This window comes from Scyliorhinus canicula, chromosome 3 (assembly GCF_902713615.1).
Source record: "Scyliorhinus canicula chromosome 3, sScyCan1.1, whole genome shotgun sequence".
Taxonomy (NCBI): domain Eukaryota; kingdom Metazoa; phylum Chordata; class Chondrichthyes; order Carcharhiniformes; family Scyliorhinidae; genus Scyliorhinus; species Scyliorhinus canicula.
Genome location: NC_052148.1, coordinates 158,502,680 through 158,525,423, shown reverse-complemented (window position 1 = coordinate 158,525,423; position 22,744 = coordinate 158,502,680). Strand labels below are relative to the sequence as shown.

At 48.0% G+C, this 22,744-nt stretch overlaps 1 protein-coding gene across 14 annotated transcripts in view; it reads right to left on the bottom strand.

Annotated features, from left to right (window-relative positions):
* LOC119963054 (LIM domain-binding protein 2) overlaps nucleotides 1-22,744 on the bottom strand; it is a 659,146-nt gene that overhangs the window by 288,741 nt on the left and 347,661 nt on the right. The gene's annotated exons all lie outside the window — the stretch shown is intronic.

The window sequence follows — 22,744 nt, the reverse complement described above, 5'->3', positions numbered from 1 at the left end:
CCAGGTGTTAGATCTGGAGGTAGGTGAGCACTTTGGAAACAGTGACCACAATTCGGTGACCTTTACGTTAGTGATGGAAAGGGATAAGTATACCCCGCAGGGCAAGAGTTATAGCTGGGGGAAGGGCAATTATGATGCCATTAGACATGACTTAGGATGTGTAGGTTGGAGAAGTAGGCTGCAAGGGTTGGGCACACTGGATATGTGGAGCTTGTTCAAGGAACAGCTATTGCGTGTTCTTGATAAGTACGTACCAGTCAGGCAGGGAGGAAGGGGTAGAGCGAGGGAACCGTGGTTTACCAAAGAAGTGGAATCTCTTGTTAAGAGGAAGAAGGAGGCCTATGTGAAGATGAGGCATGAAGTTTCAGTTGGGGCGCTTGATAGTTACAAGGAAGCGAGGAAGGATCTAAAGAGAGAGCTAAGATGAGCAAGGAGGGGACATGAGAAGTCTTTGGCAGGTAGGATCAAGGAAAACCCAAAAGCTTTCTATAGGTATGTCAGGAATAAAAGAATGACTAGGGTAAGAGTAGGGCCAGTCAAGGACAGTGGTGGGAAGTTGTGTGTGGAGGCTGAGGAGATAAGCGAGATACTGGGGATTGAGGGTGATTTAGAGATGTGGATCAGAAATTGGCTAGTTGAAAGAAGACAGAGGGTGGTGGTTGATGGCAAATGTTCAGAATGGGGTTCAGTTACGAGTGGCGTACCACAAGGATCTGTTCTGGGGCCGTTGCTGTTTGTCATTTTTATAAATGACCTAGAGGAGGGCACAGAAGGTTGGGTGAGTAAATTTGCAGACGACACTAAAGTCGGTGGAGTTGTAGACAGTATGGAAGGATGTTGCAGGTTACAGAGGGACATAGATAAGCTGCAGAGCTGGGCTGAGAGGTGGCAAATGGAGTTTAATGTAGAGAAGTGTGAGGTGATTCACTTTGGAAAGAATAACAGGAATGCGGAATATTTGGCTAATGGTAAAATTCTTGGCAGTGTGGATGAGCAGAGGGATCTCGGTGTCCATGTACATAGATCCCTGAAAGTTGCCACCCAGGTTGATAGGGTTGTGAAGAAGGCCTATGGTGTGTTGGCCTTTATTGGTAGAGGGATTGAGTTCCGGAGCCATGAGGTCATGTTGCAGCTGTACAAAACTCTGGTACGGCCGCATTTGGAGTATTGCGCACAGTTCTGGTCACCTCATTATAGGAAGGACGTGGAAGCTTTGGAACGGGTGCAGAGGAGATTTACCAGGATGTTGCCTGGTATGGAGGGAAAATCTTATGAGGAAAGGCTGATGGACTTGAGGTTGTTTTCGTTAGAGAGAAGAAGGTTAAGAGGTGACTTAATAGAGGCATACAAAATGATCAGAGGGTTAGATAGGGTGGAGAGTGAGAGCCTTCTCCCGCGGATGGAGGTGGCTAGCACGAGGGGACATAGCCATAAATTGAGGGGTAATAGATATAGGACAGAGGTAGGTTTTTTACACAAAGAGTGGTGAGGCCGTGGAATGCCCTACCTGCAACAGTAGTGAACTCGCCAACATTGAGGGCATTTAAAAGTTTATTGGATAAGCATATGGATGATAATGGCATAGTGTAGGTTAGATGGCCTTTAGTTTTTGACTTCCCATGTCGGTGCAACATCGTGGGCCGAAGGGCCTGTACTGCGCTGTATCGTTCTATGTTCTATGTTCTAAACCTAATGGGCTGAATGGCTTCCTTCCACACTATAGCAATTCTATGATTGTATGTTAATCTCTTCTAAGAAAAGCAGTCAGAGTTCTTGCATTGAAACAATAATGTTTTCTCTGTTTACTCTCCTTACAGACGCTGCCAGACCTGCCAAGTCTTTCCAGTATGCTCTGTTCTTGTTCTTGGACATCATATTGTTTCACGGTGTTTTTGTTTGCTGCGTCTCTTCAGCTGATTTGTTAATGTGCTTTTTTACAGTCTCAACTGTTTTCTTTCATTTAAAACAATTCCCATGGACTCCACCACCATATATCAGAATTACTTATTAATTCTGGTAATGTACAAAACATTCACTAAAATTGTTTATGTAAAATACAAATTACTAACTGAATTTACAAGCATCACTGCAGTTCACCCTGACCCTGGTTTATCGCTCTCTACCCAAAACTATCTTCAGTCGACAAATGCATACCTACAGGAATCCAATGAGGTCGAGTCATTCAGGAAGATAACACAACCCAATTGTTTGTAACAGGCAGACTTGGACAACTGACTTAGAGAAATTTATGAAAATATTTTTGTTCAGTTTTTAACATTTTATACATTAAAAAAAATATACCAAAAGAACCCCAACTCTACCAACCAACCCACCCATGTCTCGAAAAATAACCCCATATCTCTACTCTCTCGATGACAACTCCCCTCCTCTGCGGGCCCCCCGCCATTTAGCAGCTGACAGCAACCAACTCTTTAAAGTGCAGAATGAACTCCTCCGCACGTGGAACCCAAACATAATTCTCTTATGTTACCCCTCAATCGCCCTTAAATTGAACTTCACCTTCTCAAGATACAGGAACCCCATCAGGTCCTTCAGCCTCACTGAGGCACAGGGTGTAGAGGCTGACCTCCACTCCAACAGGAATCGCCTGTGAGCAATCAGCAGGGAAAAGCCGAAAACATCCACCATCACACCAGTCTGCAGATCCGGCTGGACCGACACCCCAAAATAGCCCCCAGGGGTCTGTGCTCCAAGTCTAAGATCGCCGACAGAGTGCTGAAAAATGACCTCCAAAATTTCTCCACCAGGCAGGACCAGAACATATGTACATGGTTGGCCGTGCTCCTCCCATATCGCTTGCAAGTATTCTCCACCCCTCAAACAACAGGCTCAACTGTGACCTCGTCAGGTGAGCCCTGTACACCATCTTGGACTGTATTAACCCCAGTCTCACACAAGGCCGAAGCATTCATCATCCGCAACACCTCACACTATAACCCCTCCTCCAGCGTCAACCCCAGCTCCCCCTCCCACTTGGTCGCACCCCTTCCAACGACACTGCATCCTCCACCAGAAACCTCCCAAAAATTGCCGAGATTAGCTCCCTTCCTACCCATTCAGAAGATGGCCCCGGAGCCAGGCAACTCTCTGCAAGCTCTCCCCAACAGATCCACTTTTACTTAACTTATACTCGTTCTAATCTTTTCCCTATTATGCATTTTCTTTTATTCCCTTTTCTTCCCATGTCCTTAATGATCTGCTCGCAGAAAAATGCTTTTCACTGTACCTCGGTACACGTGACAATAAACAAATCCAATCCAATCCAGTCCAATCCCATGACTGACAACACCCCCTCCAACAACGAGGAGGGCGGCTTCACCGGAAATGTCGGGGAAACCTTCCTGGCAAAATCCCGCACCTGCATATACCTAAAAGCCTCCGCACGTGGAACCCAAACTTTTCCGGCAACTCCTCAAGCTAACAAACCGCCTTTCCAGAAATAAGTCCTGCGTTTCCACCACAGCCACCCCTCCTCCCCCACCCCATCCCCATAACCTAGCGTCCAATCTCGCCGGCTCAAACACATGATTTTCTTGGATTGGCATCAACTCCGACCCCACCGCTAACTTAAAATGTTGCCGGAACTGCCTCTATTTCTTCAGCGTGGCGACCACTACCAGACTACCCGAATATTTCCCAGGACAAATGTAAGCGACACTGTCGCCAGCGCCTGCAGCTCCAACCCCCTAAACAACTCTGCCTCTATCCTCACCCACAGCTCCCTACTCCAACCCATTTTCCATCAATAATAATACATCAAATACGGCAGAGCCAAACCCCCTGTCACCCTCTGAAACAACGTTTTCCGAATCCTCACCACCGTACCTGCCCAGACAAACAACAAAATTAACTATTCCACCCCCATAAAAAACGATTTCGGCAAGAAGACCGGTAAACATTGGAATAAAGACAAAAACTGCGGCAAAACATTAATTTTTACTGCCTGCACCCAGCCTGCTTATGACAGGGGGAGGTTGTCCCACCTCAACAGATTGGCCTTGACCCTGCCTATCAGGCTCATAAAATTCAATTTACGGAGCCGGAGCCAATCCCGAGCCAGCTGCACCCCAGATACCTTAAGTGAGTAGTTGTGAGAGCAGCACGGTGGCGCAGTGGGTTAGCCCTGCTGCCTCACGGCGCCGAGGTCCCAGGTTCGATCCAGGCTCTGGGTCACTGTCCGTGTGGAGTTTGCATATTCTCCCCGTGTCTGCGTGGGTTTTGCCCCCACAGCCCAAAGATGTGCAAGGTAGGTGGATTGAATACGCTAAATTGCCCCTTAATTGGAAAAAAAATAATTGGGTACATTAAATTTTTAAAAAGTGAGTAGTTGTGACACGAAACAGCAATCCCCCCAAACCCACTCCTACTCCTGGTGGGAGTCCAGAAAGCACTTGCTCTTTTCCAAATTCAATTTGTATCCCGAAAAAGCCCAAAATCGCGTAAGCAGCCCTATTATATGCCCCACCGTTGGACCCGAGTTGGAAATATACAAAAGGTCATCAGCATACAGGGAAACCCTATGCTCCAGCCTCCCCCTCACTATTCCCCTCCACTTATCCAGACTCCTCAGCGCAATGGCCAAGGGCTCCATCACCAGCGCAAACAAAAGAGGGGACATGGGGCACCCCTGCTTTATGCAACTAAAAATGTCCCAAATTCACCTCATTCATACGAACACTCGCCTTCAGTTCCTGATTCAACAACTTGACCCACACCACAAACTTAGGCCCAATCCCAAACCACTCCAACATCAATAATTCTACTTTATTCGATCAAATGCCTTCTCCAGCGCCACCATTACATCCTGCTCCCCCCCCCCCCCCCCCCCCCCCCCCCGATGGGGAGAGCACCACATTTAACAAGTGCATGTAAGGACAACTGCCTACCCTTTACAAACCCCGTCTGATCCTCCGTACCATCTGCGGAAGGCACTCCTCCAACCTAAATGTCAACACTTTGGCATCCACATTCAACGGGGATATTGGCTGATATGATCCACACTTCACTGGGTCCTTATCCTATTTTAACAACAAAATAGATGCTTGTCCCATTGCCTCTGGAAGCGCACCGCGTCCTCAAACATCCCCCCCAACAGCGGCGCCCAACTACATAGAATGACCTGATCTTGGTCAGTAATTCCATATAAATTTCTCCTCCCCATCAAAATTAAACTTTCTGCAGGTGTTAACTCTTCCTGTGATGCAGCTCTACACATTCCTGATAGTCTTTCAGTATTTAGAAAAATCAGCAATTCCTTATTCTTTTCAGGGAAGTCAGAGGGAAAAACGACTATTATAGATGTTGGCCTTGGCTCAGTGGTAACACTCATGCCTTTGAATGAGAAGATTATAGGTTTAAATCCAGAGACCTGAGCAAGCTTTGCTAACATTTTGAGTGCTGCTTCATCAAAAGTCCCATCTATTGGATCCGACGTTCAATCAAGGTCCCAATATCCTTTTCGCTGGATGTAAAAGATTCTAATGCACTCACTGTTCAAAGTACAGAAGACTTATCCCACAACCAACATAATCAAAAACAAATTAGTTGCTTGTTCATTTTATTGCTGTTTTTGGGGCACTGATGTGCACATTTCCCCGCATCACAACAGTGACTACACTAGAAAACAATTGGCAGTGAAGCGCTATGAACGTTCTAAGATTGCAAAAGGCACAATTAAAATGAAAGTTATGGGGAGTCACGTGATGTGAGCACGGGAGTGACAGCATTTTCACAAGCTCCAGCTCTACCCGTCCGTCTTTTGATTCCCAGTGCACATTTCAGATTTGTCTTTTCTTGGGTTACATGGCTTGTCCTACGAGCCAGGAACTGTTTGGTAGGTGTCTTTGCGAGTAAGAGCCGAGATATAATGCTAAAATTCTCATTTGTTTGTGGTGGTTGGAGTAGGTTAGAATAGGGCCCTGCTTGCAGCGTCGCAGTTGCTGTTGAGTGGGATTTCGCCTTGGCGGTGCTGCGTCTATCGGATGATGGCTGCCAACTGAGATATTTTCTCTGCTGAAAATCTTGGTTCTGTGGTGCAGGTCATCAGGGCTCACTTCCAAGAGTTGTGAGGTACATTTATGGAGGCGATAGAGGCGCATGAAAAGGTTCTTGTACTTGAAAGAGCAATTTCCCTGGTGGGCGCCCACCTCAGTTTTGTTGAGATCCTGCTGTATGTCATCCATCCTGAAGGGGAGGAAGACTGAGCGGGGTATACCCCTGGGTCCAGCCCCTGGTGAGAGGTGGTGGAGGAGTTTCCGGAGTGAGTTTGAAAATTGGCTGACATGTTTCAGTAATTTTGATTTGGAGGCTGGGTGTATCAGATTCCATGGAGCACAACGTTCAGGGTCCGGAGTCAGTTTGGCCCACCGATCACTGGTCCTGTATTGTCTCCTGATGCTCGTTGTGAGGGGTCCAGTAATTCCCCCCCCCCCCCCCCCCCCCCCCCCGGGCTGGCACAAGCTCTAAGTTGCCTGGTTGCTGATGCAATGGCACAGCGGAAATAATGATGTCTTGAGTTTCGATCGTCGGAATCCTCGAGAGATCTTGAAGATTGCTCATTGATCCTGCTTTATCCTTGGCTTTGCTTTCTTTGTGCGACTGGGATGCTGTCTTTATCCTGAGGACTGCCCTGCAACATCTGTTATCCTGAACACTGCTCCCTGTTGATCATGATGCTGTTTTTTTGGTGCTGTTTTCCTACAGGGGAGTGTGAAATATGGGTGTAATGGTCTCTACCGTTGGTTACCCTGATTTAGCAAATGGGATTTGTGCAGTTTCACTCCTAATTATAATTATGTCTGATATTATCTTATAATCCCTGTGATTGGGGGAAGGGGGTGTTCTTTGTTATCACCAGCTGTCTCATTTAAAAGGAAGATGAGTTGAGCCGGAGCAGGGAGATGGGTAGAAGGTTGGGGTTGGTGGGGTTAGTTCATCCTCACTGTACCGGAGGTCAGCCCCATCAATTATGGTTAATTCGTTTTGGGTTTTTGTTTTAGATTTGAATTTAAGCTTGTCCGTTATTAGAGTAGACTGAAGTGGGATTGGTATTCCTGGCTGAGGGTTGAGATGAGAGGCCTTGGTATCCTTTATATGACAGTGGTTACCATGAGTCGGTTGGGTGGCCCTCCCTGGGGGTTTCTTTCATCCTTTTTTCATCTGGGTGAGCAGTGTGCTAGTCCTGGTTCCGGTCTAGCCTGGTGGAATGGGTGGAAGGGTCTTGTGTGACAGGGGAACGAGGGCCGACCTTCCCTTCCAGAACTCTCTATTGATGGGTGACGGTTTTTATTCTCTTGGACTGGAATCCCCTCCTGGCTGGGGTTAGTGCGATTATCCTTTCCCTCCTTGTGTTAGCGGGAGTGGTTCATTTCCCTAGATGGGTTTGTGTGGTTGCAGGCTCGACGGGGTGTGGGTTTTGGGGTTGTTTGGGAGATCCTGGACACATAATTTCCTGAGTTCTCTTTTTAGACAGTTGGGCCCAGCACTGTGTCTGGTTTCCTGTGGTCTGCGAGTATCGGAGGTACCCCTTTTTAAGGGCACCTGTGATGGGTTGGGGGGGGGGGGGGGGAAGCTGGGTTTGCTCCCCGGGTGCATGGAGATTTGGTGATGGGCTGAGTGCTGTATTTAGTAGACATCCTGTTTTCTTCTCTGGTGTAGGTGTGATTTCCCCCACATTGACTGCTGGCTGGTTCTCCTCCTTGCTGGTGTGTCTCAGGAGACTGCCTACAGGGGGAGCGGGTTGGATACTGATTCCCTTGTTTTTTTTTTAAATGTATGGTATTACTATGTAACATTTTTGTGTCAGTTTCTAAAATGTAAAATCCTAATAAATGTACTTCTTTAAAAAAAATTGATAGTTAAAATGGAGGGGATCAACAAGTTACGTTGGATAAACAGGCTTAATTCGCTCTATGTTTTATATCATAGGTGAGTTTAGAAAATGAGCACTGCTCGGCTCTTATTCCACGAAAAGCATCCCAACCAACATCAATCCTGTATGCATCCACACCACGTGATATATGCACATATATGTAATTTTCTAATGGGATCATGTTAAGACACTGATTTACTTTCAACCTCTTTAGTCTGCAGGGCACATCAATGATCCAATATCAGCTAACCTACAGCCATGATCATCCTGACTAGTGTACTTCCATACTACTTTATATATTTAATTCTGAACTGTTGAGTTGTCATAATGTAAATAAATTGAAATGCATTTTCTTTTTTTTTTTAAATTTAGGTTACCCAATTATTTTTTCCAATTAAGGGGCAATTTAGCGTGGCCAATCCACCTACTCTGCACATTTTTGGGTTGTGGGGGCGAAACCCACGCAGACACGGGGAGAATGTGCAAACTCCACACAGACAGTGACCCAGAGCCGGGATCGAACCTGGGACCTCAGCGCCGTGAGGCGGTTGTGCTAACCACTTGGCGAAATGCATTTTCACATGTTCCTTTCCAATAGTGTCAGAATATACTAAAGCATTGGAAGGGATATATTCTTTGTGAAAAATGCTTGGTTCGCAAACTTATTTTGTCTGGAGGGGGCAAAAGTCAGCAAGATTATGAATCAAATTAGTCATAAAATTGATCTGGATTTTGCAATAGAAATAGTGGTGAGGCTATCGGCAATTTCCGTTATTAAAGAATAATTTGGCATTCACGCATACAGAGTTTAATGTAGAAATTAGGAAGCTGCTGTTTGAATTACCCTGTTCCTCCAAGGTTTCGTTACTCCAGTATTATGCCAAGAGAAGATGCACAGAAACAGGTGGAAGGGGGTGAAATTGCTGTACTTACATGATGATAGATGCCCACTAAACATGCCAGAAAAAGCTAGGTTTTCACCACTGAAGAATAAGTGAATTTCCAGCGAGAGAAGGCTTAATTATCGCCAACCTCCCAGGCACTGAAAATTAACCTTCACAGGTGTGGCATCTCATTCTTCCAGATTTTAATTATTGTTGGAGATTTTTTTTTAAACAAGCAAGTTTTTCTGAGTGAGTTCTAAAATAAATAAATATAAGAATAAATACAGCTATCAAACTATTTAGGAATACACTGTACGATATTATTTATTATGCAATACCACGTTATAATGCAGAATATTATTTGACACACATGGTATCACGCTTTATTTATGATATGAGCAACCTCTTTGATAGAGTAACTTAGAAATAACATTAAAAATCTAATATATGCGATGTAAGTCTGAGGTTGTACGATTGTTTGGGGAAAAGGTATAGGGGTGTGATAGTTCAGGAAGAACAGTGCAAGGGTCAAAAAATAAATTTGTATGAGATATCACCAAATGCAGGAAAATACATATTTCTTGACTGGTGTATGAAAAAGTATAATTTTTTTCTTGCCACCTTTAGATACCATAAAAAATGGTAAATGTTGCCACAGTCACAAAGGACCATAGGCTATTTTCTCTTTTGAGAGAGCGAGTTGACTGGTGGTGATTTAACATGAGGGTCACCACAGCTCAAGCAAGGGAAAGTTGAGAAGGAATGAATAATCTCAACCAGTATGAGAATTGATCCTACGCTGCTGGTGTTGCTCTCGAATCCATACTGTTGACTTCGCTCCACAACATGAACCAGCTGTCCAGCCAACTGAGCGAAACGACCCCCCTAGATAAATACCACAATATCATAAATTAATGTTTTTGTATAATAGTTTTGATTCCTCAATAAAAACTTAAAAAGTCAATCGTTCAACCATTTAGAAAACATCAACACAAAGATTATTCTGTATGTGTGTCTGTCACTTTAAAAGTTAACAGCTTTCTCATTAAATCTGACTATAAAATATTTTCTTCAGTTCATGTTGTGTTTTATATCATGTATCATAGGGACATAATGACACAGGAGACGACCATTTGGCCCATCGAGTCCCTGCTAGTTCTCTACGAATCCAGTCAGTTCCAGCTCCTCTCTCTACCCCTGTAGCCCTCGAGTTGATTTCCCACAAGCGCACATCCAATTTCCCTATGAAATTATTCAGCGTCTCCAAATCCACCACCCTTGTAGGCAATAGGTCATCACCACTTGCTACATAGAATCATAGAATTTACAGTGCAGGAGGCCATTCAGCCCATCGAGTCTGCACCGGCTCTTGGAAAGAGCACCCTACTCAAGGTCAACAACTCCACCCTATCCCCATAACCCAGTAACCCCACCCAACACTAAGGGCAATTTTGGACACTAAGGGCAATTTATCATGGCCAATCCACCTAACCTGCACATCTTTGGACTGTGGGAGGAAACCGGAGCACCCGGAGAAAACCCACGCACACACGGGGAGGATGTGCAGACTCCGCACAGACAGTGACCCAAGCCGGAATCGAACCTGGGACCCTGGAGCTGTGAAGCGATTGTGCTATCCACAATGCTATTCCCCACATCACCTCTTTATCTCTTGCTCAAAGGCTTCATTTGTGTCCTCTGCATTATTAGCTAATGAGATCACTTCTCTCTTACCTCAACCTGTCACAATCTTGTAAACCTCAATTCAATATCCACTCAAGCTCCTTTGCTCCCAGGAGAACAAGCTTAGCTTCTCCAAACTAATTTTGCAGTTAAATTCCGTTAACCCTGGGATAATACTGGTAAATTTCTCCAGCATCCTCTGAAGGACCCTCACATTCTCCCGAAAGTGTGCTGACCAGAACTGGATGTAGTACTGTGATTGTGGCCAACAAGAGATCTATAAAGATTCAACAGAACCTCCCGGCTTTTGTACTCAATCCCTCTCTTTTTAGAGCCCAAGGTCTTTTGCGAACTATGATTTGCCAACTATTCTCTCAATATTTCCTGCCAGCCCCATGCACATGAGTTCCCAAGTCCATGTGTCCCTGCACACTCTTTTGAACTGATCCATGAAATCTATATTGCCTCTCCTTATCTCTTCTGCAAAATATATCACCTTGCATTTCACTGTATTAATTTCTGTCTACACATTCTGCCAGTCTATCTATGCCCTGTTGCATTTGATCCGTGTCACCCTGACCATTTGCCACACCTTGAAGTTCGTTATCACGGGCAAATTTTTTAATCTTACCCTAACCCTAATACCCAAGTCATTTATATAAATGAATAAAATAAATAAAAGCAAATGTCCTAGCACAAAACCTGATAGAACTACTGTCTACAGTCACGGGCTGAAAAACAACCAAGGACCACAATGTGCTGTTTTCTCTCCTGAAGCCAATTTTCTATCCGAGCTAACACTGACCCCATGTTACATAGAACAGTACAGCACAGAACAGGCCTCAATGTTATTTCAAGAGTCGCAATTCTGTTAACCCTGCTTCATCAAATGCTTTATTAAAATTCATATATACAACATCCACTCCATTCCCTATATCACCCTTCTCTATTACTTATTACATTAGTTAAACAATATCTGTCTTTTATATGATCTGTGCTGGTTCTCCTTAATTAACTCAAAACTCTCCACGTGCCTGTTAATTCTTTCCCAGGTTAAACCTTACCCACTACTGACTGACCTATAATCACTAGAAATGTCCTTACACCCTTCTTCAACAAGAATGTCACATATGCCATTTTCTAATCCTCTGGCATTTCCCCTCTATCTAGAAAAGGCTAGAATATTATCGCAAGCCTTTTTGCTATCCCCATGATAGTACTTAACATGCTAAACGTGCACAATAGGCATGTAGATGGTAAATTAACTTTAATGCAGATAATTGTTAAGTGATGGATCTGGGTGAGAAGAATAAGGAGGCCATATGCTCCTGAGAAAATAATGTAAATAGGGAAGAGAACATTTATCCAGAGTTACACAAATTAACAAAAGTAGTTAATAAGGGCATAATAAATCACCGAGGTCATTTCAAGAAAAACAGAAACATGATGTTAAAATTGTATGCAACATCGATTAGACCACAGGTCTGTGCACAGTCCTCCATATTACAACAATAATATAGAGGAGCAGGAAAAGATGCAAAAAGGATTTCTCAAGGTGAACTAGACTTGAGAGGCTATACCTATCAGGAAATAATACCCTGGGCTCTTTTCACTAGAAATAAGAAGATTGGGATGCAAGCTAATAACGGTTTTTAAGATTAGGAAAGGTTTTGACAGGGTAGGACAGAAGAGAGATTTTTCTGCATCTGGGTGCATCTAAAATGAGAGATCATAAATACAAGATAGTCACCAATATATGCAATATGGAGTTCAGGAGAGATTCCTCCACACAGACAGTGGTTATAATGTGAAACTCACTACCACAAGGAGTAGTTAAGTAGAATAGCAGGATACATTTAAGGGAAGCTAGATAAAGACTGAGCTGTGAGGAGATGCAGAGATCCTTCAGTGTGATTTGGACAAGTTGAGCGAGTGGGTAAACGAAAGGCTGATGCACCATGATTTGGATAAATGTCCGGTTATCCACTTTGGTAGCAAAAACAGGAAGGCATAGGGCGGCAAGGTGGCGCAGTGGTTAGCACTGCTGCTTACGGCACTGAGAACCTGGGCTCGATCCTGGCCACAGGTCACTGGACACAGGTTTGCACATTCTGCCTGTGCCTGCATGCGTTTCACCCCACATCCAATGATGTGCAGGTTAGGTGGATTGGCAATACTAAATTGCCCCTTAATTGGAAAAAATAATTGGGTACTCTCAATTAAATAAAAACAGAAAGGCAGACTATTATCTGAATGGCCATAAAATAGTGGAGTGGAATGTGCAATGAGACCTGGGTGTCCTCGTACACCAGTCGCTGAAGGTAAGCATGCACGTGCAGCAGGTGGTAAAGAAGATAAATGGTATGTTGGCCTTCATAGCGAGAGGATTAGAGTACAGGAGCAGGAATCACTTTTTGCAATCATGCAGGGCCTTGGTGAGGCTGAGGGCACACCTGGAATATTGTGCGCAGTTTTGGTCTCCTTAGCTGAGGAAGGATGGCTTGCCACAGAGGAAGTGCAGCGAAGGCTTACCAGCTGATTCATCGGATGGCAGGATGAACGGATGTGGAGAGATAAAGTCGTTTAGGATTGAATTCACAGGAGTTCAGAAGAATATGGGGGGGATCTCATAGAAACTGTAACATTCTACCAGGACGACCTCCGGTTGCGGTGATGCGGAGCTAAGCCGCACGTTCGGTAGCTCCCGCTATTTCCGGTCTTTTGGGCTCTTTTAAGGGCCCGTTGCGGTGCTGGCTGGACTTTTCCCGGTGTGGGAACACATTCACTGCGCTTATCTGCCGGTGGATGGACTGGACCAGGAGCGGAGCGGTTAGAAAATCGGCTTTGGAGCAGAGAAAGGTGCGAGGCAGGAGAAACAAGATGGCGGCGGGCGGGGAACCGGCAGCGTGGCAGCAGTGGGAGCAGGAGCAGCAGGAGCTGCTTCAGAGCGCTGAAGGCTGAGCTTTTGGAGTCGCTTAAGGCCTCGCTGGACAAGCTAATGGCGACTCAGAGGGCTCAGGGTGCAGAGATCCGAGAGCTACGGCAAAAGGCCTCGGAGAGCGAGGACAAACTCCTAGACCTGGCAGTGAAGGTAGAGTCGCATAGGCGCTCCACAAGAAATGGCTAGCGAGGAAGGAGGAGATCAAGAACCGCTCCCGTCGGAAGAACTTGCGGATCCTGGGCCTCCCGGAGGAGCTGAAGGTTCGGACTTGGGGGCCTATGTGGCCGTGATGTTGAACTCGTTAATGGGTGCGGGGTCGTTCCAGGGGCCCTTGGAGCTGGAGGGTGCCCATCGAGTGCTGTTGAGGAAGCCCAAGCCGAACGAGCCGCCTAGGGCGGTGCTGGTCGTTTTCACCACTTCGTTGACCGTGAGTGTGTGCTGAGATGGGCGAAGACGGAGAGGAGCAGCAAGTGGGAGAATGCAGAGATCAGGATTTATCAGGACTGGAGCGCGGAGGTGACGAAGGCAGTGCTTCACAAGAAGGGGGTGAAGTTTGGCCTGTTACAGCCGGCTCGCCTCTGAGTCACATACAAAGATCGCCAGCTCTACTTCGATTCTCCGGAGGATGCCTGGGCCTTCATCCAGGCAGAGAAGTTGGACTCGAACTGAGGGCTGGGGGCTGATGTACATAGTCCGGCGGCCTTGTCCTCCTGGGTATCCTTTCATTTTTCTGGTTGTGTTTATTGACGCCTCTTTGCTTTTTTGGGCTGTTATTTATTTATTCTGGTGCTTTCTTGTTTTTCCACTGGTGGAGGGCTGGGGAGCTGTTCGCGGGCCCGCGGGGTCACGCGCCCTTCTTTTAACCGCGTATTGGGTCGGGGGTGAAGGGGGTGGCCCGAGATGGAAGCGCGGGCTTTCTTCCCGCGCTGGAGGTGCAGCGGACGGGACCTGCACTGGGTGGGGGGAGTGGTGGTTGTGTTACACCGGGAGGGGGTCATTGGGGTGGTGGGAGCAGCCGGGGTCAGCAGGAGTCTGACTTACGGAAGTATGATGGAAGGGATTACGCAGCTAGGGGGGGGCCCTAGCTTGGGGGGGGGGGGGGCTTGGGTACCGGGCTGCTGCTGGAGGGGCCGAAGGGGGACTGCTGGTGATGGGGGGGATTGGGAGCTCGGTCTGCCACCGTGGGGGACGGGCCTGGGGGGTTCTGCGGGCACGTGGTGAGCCGAGGGAGAGCTATGGCTGACCGGCGCAGAGGGAGGGGGAAGACCCCCCAGATTTGGCTGGTCACATGGAACGTGAGGGGGCTGAATGGACCGGTGAAGCGGTCCTGGGTCTTGCTGCATTTGAAGGGGCTGGGAGCGGACGTGGCTATGCTCCAGGAGACGCACCTTAATGTGGCGGATAAGGTGAGGCTGAGAAGAGGGTGGGTTGGACACGTGTTTCACTCGGGGCTAGATGTGACGAATCGAGGGGTGGCGATTTTAGTTGGCAAGAGCTTGTCGTTCGTGGCGTCGAGTATGGTGGCGGATAGCTGTGGTAGATACGTAATGGTGAGTGGTAGGCTTCAAGGGGAGCGGGTAGTTCTGGTTAATGTGTACGCCCCCAACTGGGACGATGCAGGTTTCATGTGGCGAATGTTGAGCCGGATTCCGGACCTGGAGACGGGGGGCTTGATCCTGGGAGGGAATTTTAATACTGTGTTGGATCCAGCTCTGGATCGTTCGAGGTCTAAGACGGGTAAGAGGCCGGCGGCGGCCTCAGTGCTGAGGGGGTTCATGGATCAGATGGGAGGGGTAGACCCGTGGAGGTTTTTGAGGCCGGGAGGTAGGGAGTTTTCCTTTTTCTCCCATGTCCACAAGGTTTATTCCCGGATTGATTTTTTTGTCCTCAGCAGGGCGCTAATCCCGAGAGTGGTGGGGGCGGAGTATTCGGCGATAGTCATATCAGACCACGCTCCGCATTCGGTGGACCTGGAGCTGGGGGAGGGGAAGGATCAGCGCCCGCTGTGGAAGTTAGGTGTGGGGCTTCTGTCAGAGGAGGAAGTATGTGGGCGTGTCCGTAGGTGCGTAGAGGGGTATTTGGAAGCTAATGACAATGGGGAGGTACAAGTTGGGGTGGTCTGGGAAGCGCTGAAGGCGGTGGTTAGAGGGGAGCTAATATCTATTCGGGCGCACAGGGAGAGTGGGGAGAGGGTTGAGAGGGAGAGGTTGGTGGAAGAAATGGTAAGGGTGGACAGGAGGTATGCGGATGTCCCGGAAGAGAGTCTTTTGAGGAAGCGTCGCAGTCTCCAAGCGGAGTTCGATATACTGACCACCCGGAAGGCGGGGGCGCAGTGCAGGAGGGCGCAGGGGGCGGTATACGAGTACGGGGAGAAGGCAAGTCGGATGCTGGCCCACCAGCTCCGGAAGCGGGAGGCAGCGAGAGAGATAGGGGGAGTCACAGATGCAGGAGGGAACCTGGTGTGGAGTGCTAGGGACGTTAATGGGGTGTTCAGGTCCTTCTACGGGGAGTTGTATCGGTCGGTGCCCCCTAGTGAGGTGGGCGGGATGGACCGCTTTCTGGATAAGCTGGAGTTCCCAAGAGTGGAGGAGTGGGTGGAGGGTCTGGGGGCCCCAATCGAGTTGGAGGAGTTGATGGAGGCACTGGGGAGCATGCAGACAGGGAAAGCACCGGGACCTGACGGGTTCCCGGTGGAATTTTATAAGAAGTTCTCAGACTTGCTGGGCCCGTTGTTAGTGAGGACCCTGAATGAGGCGAGGGAGGGGGGGCTTTGCCCCCAACGATGTCTGGAGCAATAATTTCACTGATTCTGAAGCGGGATAAGGACCCCCTCCAGTGTGGGTCTTACAGGCCGATCTCGCCCCTCAGCGTGGACGCAAAGTTGTTGTCTAAGATACTCTCCAGGAGGGTGGAATATGTGGTCCCGCTGGTTATCCATGAGGACCAAACGGGGTCTGTGAAGGGGATGCAGCTGAATGTCAATGCGCGGCGGCTCCTTAATGTTATGATGTCGTCGGCGGATGGGGAGGCGGAAATAGTAGCATCGATGGACGCGGAGAAAGCCTTCGATAGGGTAGAGTGGAGCTACCTGTGGGAGGTGTTGAGGAGATTTGGGTTTAGTGAGGGATTCATTAGCTGGGTGAGGCTGCTGTATAGTGCCCCGGTAGCGAGCGTGGTGACGAATGGGAGGAGGTCGGAGGACTTTCGGCTGTCCCGGGGGACGAGGCAGGGGTGTCTCCTGTCTCCCCTGCTCTTCGCGTTAGGGATTGTGCTGCACTTGGGGGACCAGGAGAGGGAGATAGGGGAGCTCCCGTTGAAGAGGGCGGAGAGGAGCTTTAGATATCTTGGCGTCCAGACAGCTCGGAGCTGGGGGGCCCTGCATAGGCTAAACCTTTCGAGGCTGGTGGAACAGATGGAGGAGGGGTTTAGGAGGTGGGACGCGCTGCCGCTCTCTTTGGCAGGCAGGGTCCAGTCGGTTAAGATGACGGTGCTCCCGAAGTTTTTGTTTCTCTGCCAGTGTCTCCCCATCTTGATTCCAAAGACTTTCTTTAGGAGGGTTAGTAAGAGTATTCTGGGGTTCATGTGGGTGCGGAAGACCCCGAGAGTGAGGAGGGTATTCCTGGAGCGAAGCAGGGAGGTAGGTGGTTTGGCGTCGCCCAACCTGTGTGGGTACTACTGGGCTGCGAATGTGGCGATGATTCGTAGGTGGGTGATGGAGAGGGAGGGTGCCGCACAGAAGAGGTTGGAGGCGGCATCCTGTGTGGCAACGAGTTTGGAGGCACTGGTGACGGCCCCGCTCGCACTCCCCCCGGCAAGGTATTCTACGAGTCCAATAGTGGTGGCTTCCCTCAAAATTTGGGGGCAGTGGAGGCGGCATAGGGGGGGAAGTGAAGGCCTCAGTGTGGGCCCCGATACAGGGCAATCACCGGTTTGCACCAGGGAGAATGGATGGTGGGCTTTTGAGTTGTCATAGGGCAGACATCAGGCGGATGGGGGACCTTTTCCTCAGCGGGAAGTTTGCGACCTTAGAGGAGTTGGCGGGGAAGTGGGGTCTCCCCTTGGGAATACTTTCAGATATATGCAGATTAGGGCGTTTGTTAAGCGGCAGGTGGCGGAGTTTCCGCTACTGCCACCAAGGGGGGTGCAGGATAGGGTGCTCTCGGGGACGTGGGTCGGTGAGGGTAGGATCTCGACAATTTGTCAGGTGATGCAGGAGGGGGAGGAGGCCTCAGTGGAGGAGCTGAAAGCGAAGTGGGAGGAGGAGCTGGGGGAGGAGATCGATGAGGGGACGTGGGCGGATGCCCTGGGGAGGGTGAATTTGTCCTCTTCTTGCACACGGCTCAGCTTAATTCAGCTGAAGGTGCTGCATAGGGCGCACGTGACTGGGGCCAGGCTGAGCCGGTTCTTTGGGGGTGAGCACAGGTGTGGGAGGTGTTCGGGAGGCCCGGCGAATCACACCCACATGTTGTGGGCGTGTCCAGCATTCGAGGGGTTCTGGAAAGGGGTGGCGGGGACCTTGTCCAAGGTGGTCGGTTCCAGGGTGGAACCGGGCTGGGAGCTCGCTATCTTTGGGGTAGCATCGGAGCCGGGAGTGCAGGAGGCGAGAGAGGCTGGTATTCTGGCCTTTGCGTCTCTAGTAGCCCGGCGTAGGATTCTTTTACAGTGGAGGGACGCGAAGCCCCCGAGCCTGGAATCCTGGATTAACGACATGGCTTGGTTCATCAAACTGGAGAGGGTCAAGTTTGCCCTGAGGGGGTCGGTGCAAGGGTTCTTCCGGCGGTGGCGGCATTTTCTTGATTGCCTGGTGGAGTGTTAGGGGGTGGTCAATCTCAGCAGCAACCCGGGGGGGGTGGATTATGGGTCTGTTAAGGGGGTTTGATTTTGCAACTATATGTTTGTTACTTTCTTTTTTGTTTTTATTTTATTGCTTTGTATTGAGGGGAGGGGCTTTTCTTTCTGTTTTTTTCTGTGCCTTGTTTATTTTATTGTTGGGAGAAAATTTGTTGTTGAAAAATTTGAATAAAAGTTATTTAAAAAAAAAAGAAATTCTACCAGGACTCGACAGGGTAGATGCAAGAAGGCTGTTTGTGCTGGTTAGGGTGTCCAGAACCAATGGTCACAGCCTGAGGACAGTGATAAGGAAAGGTTTCTTCACTCAGAATGGTGAGCTGGTGGAATTCATTACCACAGAAATTGTTGTGGCCAAAACATTGTACGTTCTCAAGAAGCAGTTAGATGTAGCAGTTGGGTGATCAAAGAATATGTGGCGACAGCAGGATTAGGCTACTGAATTGGATGATCAGCCATGATCATGATGAATGGTGGAGTAGGCTCGAAGGGCTGAATGGCCTCCTCCTGCTCCTACTTTCTATGTTTCTATGCTTCACCAATGAGAGCTTGGGTATCCCAGTGTAGGAGGTCAGTGCCAGCCAGAACATCCCTATGCCCAGAGACGGCAGGAGAAGACCGTACCACCTGACAAAGGCGGCCTGGTCGCAGGTGGCCACCTAGATCAGTAGGCAGTATGTTGTGTACCACACCTGGCTTCAGTGCTGCAAAACGTTCAAAGATCTTCTGCAGACAGCAAAAGTGCAGAGATGGCATGACCTGTGCGCAAAGGTGTAGTTGGGTGTTTGTCAGCCTTTTCACTCAGGTGCCTGAGTATTTATGCCTACTAGCATGCCCTGCCAAGCCTGGACTGTCAGCACAAAAGGCCGCAGTGCAATGGAGGAAGAGGTGTATCTCAGTGAAATGGTCGGTTTCATGCCCAGGTGGAGAAAGGGGATGTCTGGAATGGAACTCAAGGAAGAAGGAACACGAAAGAGGATTTATGTTGTTCCCTGTCAGGAGAAGACCAATCAGAATTCTGCAGAGCATGGCTGAACTGGTGAGGGAATCACAGAGAATGAAAGCTCTGATGCTGGAGTGCCACGGGCCAGCTCGCTCCTCCAGTCTTGATGAGACAAGTTCTGGGATGTCGGTAAGAGTGCTGGTCTAAGACATGAGGGTCATAGCCATCGTTTCAGTGGGTACCCCTTATCACACAGCAGTCAGCACTTTATGCACTGTGGTCCTTCGAATATCTGAGGTACCTGGGAGTATCTTAGGATTTTATGAAACATGGGAACTCCCAGGATACCTGCCACAAATGTGAATGATGGTTGCCCACGAGCTGAACATTTAGTGAATAGAACCCTTTCTTGTTAATGAACATCAGGGCTGCTGACACAGAGCTCTCAAAGCCACATGTTGCAATCAGTTGCAGCCTGTGCTCTAGAGAAGCCAGAGATCGCCGCATCATCCATGAATCTAGCAGCCTGGCTAGTTTCATCCAGTGTGAACTTCGCATAATGAAGAGCGTTACTGTAGAGGGCATCCACCACCTCCTTGATATAGTTATAGGCTGAGGACTATGAGATGCCACATAGGTCCCCTGTGGATTCCTGACATGACCCACTGGCAAAAGCATTGAGTGCAGCAGTGACCTTCAGGAGCACTGACATGGAAGGTCCTCCCAACCCATGCAGCATTAGATCTTCCTGCAGAATGTGGCAGATGTGAGCCACCACATCTCTTGACAAGCATAGACATGAGCGACATTGTCTCTCACTTATCTCCAGATATGAACAGCATCTTTGGTAAACTCTTATTCACACAAGTTGCCTCGATGGGATGAGTTTGACCTCCTCATCCTCTGGGTATTGCTGGGGCTCATGGATCATGGTCCCCCAGCTCAGCCTCTTCTTGAAGATGTGCTAGGAAGCACCAGGCCCTTCTTCTCTTCTTCAATTGGATCACTGCCATTAAGAAAGCAGCAGTGAGTGCAGGCTACATTATTCACTGCTCCTTCTTCCAGTGAACAGATAGATCCAACAAATTAAAGAGCAATGGGCAACGACAGTAGAATTCCCAATTGCGACCAGAACGTCACTGTCATGCCCGAGACCTGCATCACCTTTCCTTGAACCAACGTTCAAGATGAGGTGCCACCTCACAAACCTAGGTTGCCAGGATGCAACCCCAGCTAATTGACATTGTGATCGTAGAATGGTCGAAAGAGGCTTAAGGATATCCAAGATACGTTCAGCCGTGCCTAATGCACTCCTACTCTTGTCTGACCTGGTATCCTGATTCTGCCTAGGCTGAAATTTTGTAATGAATGGATGCCCGTTAGCCATGGCAATGGCCTGAATTCTATCAGCTCAGATTTAATTTCCATGTCGTTACTTTAAGCAGTATAAGGGTGCCCCAAGTTAGGGCGTCCAAGCCTGGGCTTCTCGCACACTGCCTTAGGCCCCTCCCCTGCAGATTCACCTCAAACTCACAACCGAAGCTAAGGTAGAAACTGCGCTCCACTTATATTTGGTCGTGGTTTAAGATGGTCTAATTTCCCACTTGCGTGGCATGTCATAGGGAGGGGGGACATGATTCCAATGAGCTGCATTTATAACGAGTACTCGTGACAACGATCAGTGGGAAAGCCATTATCCCACCATGAAGGTGGGAAGGGGAAAATTCTAACTTATTTTCCCACTGGCGAGATCTGACTTTGGGTCTGAATTTTCCACTCCCATTCATCACGAAACCTGCCGCTGCCAGGACCGGAAATCTGCGCCCAGCAGGTCTGTGGGGGGAGAAAGAGAGTTAAAATTTTGCGTGAAAGGAGCTTGTGCTTCAAATAACTATGGCACTTCATCGAGGTCTCATAATTAGTTTCACCATTGTAGGAAATATTAAGTGAGACTAACGGAAGTCAGTTTTAAATCTAAAGCTGGTGGGGCTGTTGTGAGGCAGTTGCTGACCTTTCCATTGGTGTAAATAGTTGGGCTATTTACTGTAAATTCGGAATGATGGATGACAAAACGCAAAATTCATTTAGCAATTACATTTATCAATTTTCACTAGTTAAGATCATAAGGTGGCACAGTGGTTAGCACTACTGCCTCACAGTGCCAGGACCTGGGTTTGATTCCGGCCTTGGGTGTCTGTTTGGAGTTTGCACTTTCTCTCCGTGTCTGCGTGGGTTTCCTTCGGGTGCTTCAGTTTTCTCCCACAGTCCAAAGATGTGCAGGTTAGGTGAATTGGACATGATAAATTGCCCCAGTTAGGGGTTGTTACAGGGATGGGGTTGGGTCTAGCTAGGATGTTCTTTCGGACGATCACTGCAGACTCGATGGGCCAAATGGCCTCCTTTTACACTGTAGGGATTCTATGATTTTCCAGCTAAGTTTATCATATTTTGTCTACTTTTCTGCAAGGCCAGAATCAGCTCTGCCTTCAGAGAGTAGGAGATTTGAAGTTCCCATACTTTGTACAGCGACTGCAGTCATCAGGTCCCATTGTGCTAAACATTTGACTTACTCCATCAATCAGGAGATGAGCGTTATGGAAGAAGCACATTGGAAACTGATCCTACAGGGTGGAGTAAAGTATGCATACATCTGCACTTACAACATGACAGGTACAGTGTCTCGGAACCAGCAATCTCAAGACCGATGCCTTGCCGGACTTTGGATTTTGCCAGGTTTCATGTCAGGCAAGACAAAACAGGTGGAGTGGGGTCAGGGTCGCTCCAGGTGCAGGAATAAATCGGTGTGCAACCGGCAAAGAGTCTGGTGCCATACTGTGCCAATGCAGTGCCTCGCCGAATTGCCCAAGTTAGTTTTTTTTATTTTACTCAATTAAAATTGCTGTGTGGCACATTCTAATAATGGTCATTTTTTTGGACAGTTGTACAATATTTCCAATGTGACCTATACAATATTTTCTCTATTTGAAAAGTAACTATACTTCCAAAGTACTTTGTGGGCTGTGAAACATTTTCGGACAATTTGATACTATAGCAAACAAATGTAAGTTCCTGCTTGAGATTTATTACTTGGAAAGTACGAGAGATAGGTTGAAACTGACTAAATTCATTTCAAGCGGTGAAAGAAAAGGTTAACAATAAATAGACAGACAGTTCATTGTTTTGACTGCCATTATGGCAAGGAAACAAAATCCGATATCTCAGGCTTTTAGAAATCTTTAGCTCGCACAAGCTTGCTCTTGACGCACACAAAAGTCACAAACTAATTTGAAAATGGTTCCGATTGGCAATTGGAACTTGCAACGAGATGTAGCTGCTGGGCTCTCGGACTGTTCTTCACACAGCAACATGGAGTAATCAAAGCACTGGCAAGTTGGAGATGGGGTGATGAAGAAAGTTGGGTGGGAAGTTCAGCCAACTGTGCAAGTCCTCTGATTTTTTACTACTGTATGTCATGATACGCAGGCACACATACACACATAATAACATACAGTCAAGCAGCTAGTGGACACTTTCCACTGATGAACATCTAGAGA